Source organism: Leptonychotes weddellii, chromosome 6, assembly GCF_054177405.1.
Source record: "Leptonychotes weddellii isolate Sample4059 chromosome 6, ASM5417740v2, whole genome shotgun sequence".
Taxonomy (NCBI): Eukaryota; Metazoa; Chordata; class Mammalia; order Carnivora; family Phocidae; genus Leptonychotes; species Leptonychotes weddellii.
The window spans coordinates 104,605,687-104,611,948 of NC_138374.1; the positions used below are offsets into that span (position 1 = coordinate 104,605,687).

Consider the following 6,262-nt stretch of genomic DNA (forward strand, 5'->3'; position numbering starts at 1 on the left):
GTCATTTTATGGCTAAATGAATCCCAATTATTTTTTTAAGATTTTATTTTATTTATTTATTTATTTATTTATTTATTTATTTATTTATTTATTTATTTATTGAAAGAGAGAAAGCTAGAGACAGAGCATGAGTGGAGAGGGAGAGGCAGAGGCAGAGGGAGAAGCAGGTTCCCCCCTGAGCAGGGAGCCCGATGCAGGGCTCGATGCGGGGCTCGATCCCAGGACCCTGAGATCATGACCTGAGCCGAAGGCAGACGCTTAACCGACTGAGCCACCCAGACGCCCTGAATGAATCCCAATTAAATATTGACTTTGGAGGGGCACCTCTGCCTTCTCCCCTGGAACCTCCTCCCCTGTCTGCTCAGAGTCCCAGTGTTTGTCACAGTGTCTGTGTTTCCCAAAGATCCAAGGGTGTAGAGTCCCCGCTAGGACTAACGGGAGGGCAGAGCCTCTGGTCTGGGGACATTGCTATCCCAAGGGGACTCAAGACAGACAAACTCTCCAGTCTGTTCCTTTTTCTTGCTGTCAGTATGGTCAGCTAGTTTTTTTGTGAGTTGCCACCCATTAGGGGTCATGAAAACAATCATCTCAAATTGCATTTTATTTAAATGAAATGGAATAAAATAAAAAATATCAGGTGCGTTTCATGTAGTATGGCTAAAGAGCGTTTCAGGGACATTTGTTTCCATTGGGTGCACCTGTGGGTGTGTGTGGGCACTTGGCTGTGAATCGAAATGTTTCTTATCATGAGTCCAGTCAGAAAGATTAAAGAGCCATATGTCTAAATGTTTCCCCTTCTGCCTTTGCAACACTTATTTGCAGCAGTTTTGCAACCTATGTTTTGCACAAGATAACGTGAAAGTGAGTTTCAATCTACTTGTCTACACTGCCCGTGAGGGAACAGAGGAGCCCACCCAGATGATGACCTGGCTCACATTCCACTGACCTGCTTAACGTAAGCACTTAAACCCTGAGGCCTGTCCTGGAATTAAATTGTTTGAATTAACATACCTTGTTGGAAGCCAAACTAAGCTATATTTTCCTAGTGGATATTTGTCACTAAAATCCTACTATAAAATACATATTTTAAAAACCCAGTTTATGAATTTGCCATTTATTCTTCCCGGCTCCTCACCAGCCAGTCCTGGCATAATATACTGGACTTCCTCCTCCTCGTATCCCAGGTACGAATGCTCGAATGTTCGGGTGTGTGGATGGGAGGGTGGTGTGGCCTGGTCTGGCTGCTCCCAGGAGGCCCCTCCCACCGCCCCTCCGCCCCCATTAGCAAGACCCCGGAGAGCCTCCCAGACCCTGGGATCCCCGGGATTCCTCGTAGTGAAGCTGGATAAATGCTCACACATCTGTAACACATTCCGCTTTCCTCCACAAACCTGATACTCCTGAGCCACCTTCTGGGCAGGGTGGATTATATCTTTGTTCTCATTTTTTTCTAGAAGCAGATCTTACAGAAGTTAGGGAGAGTGGAACGCGAACTCAGACAGCCTGGATTCTCATCCCAGATCTTCCCCTTATGAAATAATGCCTTTGGGCAAGTTGTTGAACCAATTCAAGCTGCCGCCGCCTCATCAGTAACAGGGAGGATGATAATAACATCTGTGTGGGCAGGTGACTCTGAGGAACAAATGAAGTGATACAGGTAAGGCATGTTAGCCCCATACCGAGCATACAGTAAGTGCTCACTGTGTGTCACCTGCCATTATCACGGTGGTTATGATTATTACAACGTATTATTGTTATGATACTCTGGGCAGCCCCTGAGCGGCCAGAGGTGTGAGGGCCACACGGGCCCCTCCTGGTTAACCCTAACGTCCATTTCTCCATCACTCCACTGCCTTCCCCCACTATCAGGCCTCTGGCTTCCCCCGGAGCTCTTGGTCCTGCCCATTGTCTCACCTCTTCATGGCCACCACCTGCCTCTCAGCTTCACTCCCTCCATTCCAAGGCTGGCTTTGAGGGACGCTGGATCCGCAGTCCTTGCTGCAGTCTGAGCAAGAGAACGTGCCGTACAGCATGAGAGGCCCCGGGGTCCTGTCAGGAGGCATGGCTGTTTGCTTCAAGTAAATTAGAATGGGCAGGAGGGAGGGTCCTGGCAGTCAGGCCGGGCCCAGGGCCTGAGGCGTGTGACAGTGGAACCTCCCTGCTGGTGGAGAAGCAGGCAGAAGGAACTTGGACTGGGGGTGGGGAGGGGCTGGAACTGGAGGCAGACAACCCAGGACCATCTCCTGCGGGGCTCAGGGGAGCCTGGAGGGGCCACGGGACACACAGCGGGAGCAGGGCCTCAGATCAGGGGAAACTGAGGTCAATACCCAGCCACATGGACTGGGCCGGTATCGTTTTCGTGGGAAAAGGTTAGGATGCACACCCAGGTGATTGAAAGGTTGCCACCCCTGGAGTCCACATGGGGGCAGTCTGTGAGCATGTGCCGAAAGATAGGGTACAGAGATGGATTGGCTGCCGTGGTCAACCTGGATTCACTCTCCCAGGGGAGCTAAGTGGGGAGGGGCTGCTGGCTGCCTGGGGCTTCCTGCCTCCAGACTAGATGGATCCAGCAGGAACAACGTCAGAGCTGGCTCTGCTAGAGGGAAGCCGGGGAGGCCGAGGCATGGGAAATGGGTCTGGGGTCTTGAGGAAATACTGTGCTATTTAGGGTCATGTGTCCCCTGAGCCTTCTTTAACTCTTCCATAACGTGGGAAAGGTGATGATCCCCGTACGCGAGTTCTTAGGTGTGTAGTGAGATGAATGTAAGAAGTAGTTTGGAACAGCTAAACTCATGTTCTTATGTTGTCATTACTGTCCCTGGTGTAAGTACACAACCTCTTCTCATGCTAAGGACTTTACTAAAATTCATTTTAGTGAAGTAAAATCATAGTAAAACTGATACAACTAGTTGGGGAATCCACAGAGTTTCCTGAAATCAGAGAATGCTTCTGAGCAGGAATGGCACTGAGGATTAGCCCAGTCTTGGCAAGAGTGAGCATCTGTGTGGGAGGGGAGGGAAGAGAGCTGTCTTGGTTCAAAACTGGTGACAAAACAGGGCTTTGAATGTCCCTGAACTAGGTGCCTGCCCCCCTCAGTGCTGGGCCGATGTTCAGGTGTGCCGCCATGAAGCCTGAGACCTCCCTGCTCTGAGCCAACCCTGAGGGTGTCTGGAGAAGGCCTTTGGTCAACAAGGGTGGAGTAAGTTAGGTCGTGGAGCAGGGGGGCTGGTTCAGCACTATCCCGAACCAGCCTAAATGAGCCACAGCAGGGGAACGGGCATCGGGCCGGCACTTCCTTATATTTGAAGAGTTTGGGGGATTTGCAGTTTCATACACACTCAGGCCTTTCATCCTCTCAACAAATCAGTCCAATTATTATCCCTTTTTTAACTGAATAGAAAAACAGGACTCAGAGCGATTTGCCTAAGGGCACTCGGCAAGCTCATGGCCAGGTTAGGCCTAGAACCCAAATGCTGGCGTTGGGAGGCACAGTGTCCCAGGACTGGGGCGGGAGCCAGGATCAGACCCAGGCTATGGCCAATAGCTCTAAGGACCAGAAACTGGCAGTTCTGGGCCTGAGGACACATGGCCAGTGTCTCAATGGATGAAAACAGTGTCTGGTCATAGCTTATAGGAGATAGGTCCTTTCCTTTTTATAGTGTTCTGTATTGATCAGAATTTTTGCCTAAACAAGTTTTATATTCATAATCAGACAAAATAATCTCATTTTTCTGGGGGTGGGGTGGGTGGAGATCTGTACGCAACCACACTGGGGGCCTGTGCACTCCCAACAAATGCTCTCATGGGCAGGTCTCTGGTCTCATGATACCTGAGCCCCCCAGTACTCCTCTCCTAGTAATGGTTTCGGGAATTCCAACTTGCACTTTTCTTGGCTCAGACTGCTTTCTTGCAAACACAGCTGCCCTCCCCTGTCCTTCAAGGGTTTTCCAGCAACCCTCTGCGCTCAGTTCCTTGGCAGAAGACTGGGGGATCACATGGCTGAGTGAGTGGCATTTTCTGAATCATGGAATGGAAAGAAACACTATACAGAAAAGCTGCACACAGGGCTTCTGTGTTGAGCCTGGATGACGACACAGCGCGGGAAGTGATTCATCCCAGCCCGCCTGGCGTGTGTGCTGGTCAGCGGACGGAGTGCAGTTCAGTGCTCGCCTTCTGCGGGGACCAATGGGGCTTCTCAGCCACAGGGCAGCCCCGGGTGCCTCCCACGCACACCAGCGCCCGGGGCCACCAGAGGCAGCTCGGCAGGTGTCTGGGGAGGTCACAGACAATAGGACAGAAGGTGAAAATGATGGAATATCCAGGTTAGGGGAATCAGAGAAAGGAACTAGGCAGACAGATGTGGGGAGAATATGGTCAGGCTCTCCTGAAAACCAGGAAACAGGCTCCGACTTCTCCATTCCACATCCAGAAGCACAGCCCGGCGCCCAGCACGCACAGGAGACGTGTGCTCACCAATGCCAGAATGGACTTAATAAATAATTAACACGCTCATGGAGCCTTTACGGAGTCCAGGCATGGTCTAAGTCCTTGACGTGTGCTATCCCACTTCATCCTCCCAACAGCCCTCTGAAAACATCAGTGAACCCAATCTTGCAGATGAGGAAATTCTGCACAGAAACATGAAATAGCTTGCCCGAGGTCATGCAACCACTAAGGAGAAGTCTCACCTACAGCATCCTGTCCCAAGTCTGTGTGCAGAGGTCCTCTTCTTGGCCAGACACTGCTCTTCACATACATGATTGGATTTAACCTGCACAACAACAATACAAAGAAGGTATTGTTCCCATTTTAAAAATGGGAAAACTGAGGCTCAGAGAGGTTAAGTTGTTGCCCAAAGTCACACAGCTGGTAAGTGATGAAGTGGAGCTCACCCATGTCTGCCTGACTCCAAAGCCCATGATCTGTTTCATGACATTTGTGTTCTCCTCATCTTTTGGGACAGTGTCCCTCTTTTCTGAGTCCTCGGCCTGCCCACCCATGGTTTATATTGATTAAATCTTGACTCAGTAGTAGGAACCTCTTGGTTATTCCACACAAGGGCCTCCCTTGTTGGAGAGGGAGGAGAGAGGTGATGCCCCAGAGCTAAAGGGACAGTGTCCCCAGGGTGGACTTGGAGGGTTCTGTGCACGTGGGGAGGGATGAGGGAAGTGAGGCAGAGCTGGGTTGGCAGCAGGTCCAGTGGGTCTCCCCTGGCTCTGTATCAAAATCCCCTTTGAGAAAACAGAGGCTAGGAATGGTAGAGATCTGGGTGGCAGTGTGGGGGTGACTCCAAGGGGCAGCTAGGACTGAGAAGTGCTCATTGCATCTACTACTATTCTTTACCCCGTGGACCACCTCTCTGTGGGGTCAGCCAGGAACTAGCAGGTTCATATGGGATCTGAATCTCCCAGGCCACAAGCCACAGAGATATATCATATATAGATGTTATTGCTTTTGTTGTTACTTAAAGTTGATGTCCTTAAGCAAGGTGTGTATTCTCCAGTTTGCCACGGGCCCCACCATTCCCCATTGCCAGATACACTTGCACTCACTTTGGCAAGTTACGGTGTTACTGCAGCTCCTGATAACACTGGAGTTTGAGGCCCTGAAGATGTAAAGTAATCTAGCGTCAGCATTTCACCTGGAAAAAAAAATATACTTGTGCTTCCTAGACCAAAATGAGGACCCCGTGGCCCCTTGAAGTTACAGTCACTGGGCAAATCTGTAAAGCTAACTCTGAAGCAAATAATAACTTATAAAATAACTTAAACCCACATCGAAGTGAACTGGCTTGAGATTACCATTTGCTTTGGGTCATCTCCATCACTGATGCCCACACTCACAGAAAACCAAGCCCTGAGCTCATTGTCTCTCATGCTTGGGGTTAGAGTTGGGGCTGTCACGGGGAAATACACATCAACTGACACACCCACAGGTTTAAGGACGTGTCAGTTCACGTCCTTGGTTTTCCCAAGTTAGGGATCATTGGGCCTGGCTTCAAAGTGGCCAGAGGCCATTGGTGGGAGGGAGGAGAATCTTCCTTCTCATTGTATATTTCTTGTTCACATTGTTCTTCCCTGCAAACATGAGTGACTTCTGTAATACAAAGATATTCCCAAGGTGCCTGTGGGCAGGGCAGGCCTGGGTGCACATGCAGCCTGGGACTCACTGTCCTCCTGACCCCTGGTTCCCCTTTGTCACATGGACAGGCTTTCTCTGGGTGGACAAGTGAGAATGTGGGGTGGGTGAGGACAGGAGCAGA

General features: G+C 50.3%; 1 protein-coding gene and 1 long non-coding RNA gene across 2 annotated transcripts in view; one reads left to right on the forward strand and one right to left on the reverse strand.

Moving 5' to 3' along the window:
- Positions 1 to 6,233, forward strand: part of LOC145722315 (uncharacterized) — a 92,593-nt gene extending 86,360 nt beyond the window's left edge. Inside the window, exons 8-10 of the long non-coding RNA XR_014146479.1 lie at positions 823 to 955; positions 1,455 to 1,657; positions 3,942 to 6,233. This is a non-coding gene — a long non-coding RNA (uncharacterized LOC145722315). The remainder of the gene's footprint in view (positions 1 to 822; positions 956 to 1,454; positions 1,658 to 3,941) is intronic.
- Positions 1 to 6,262, reverse strand: part of ATF3 (activating transcription factor 3) — a 165,573-nt gene that overhangs the window by 138,764 nt on the left and 20,547 nt on the right. The window lies entirely within an intron of this gene.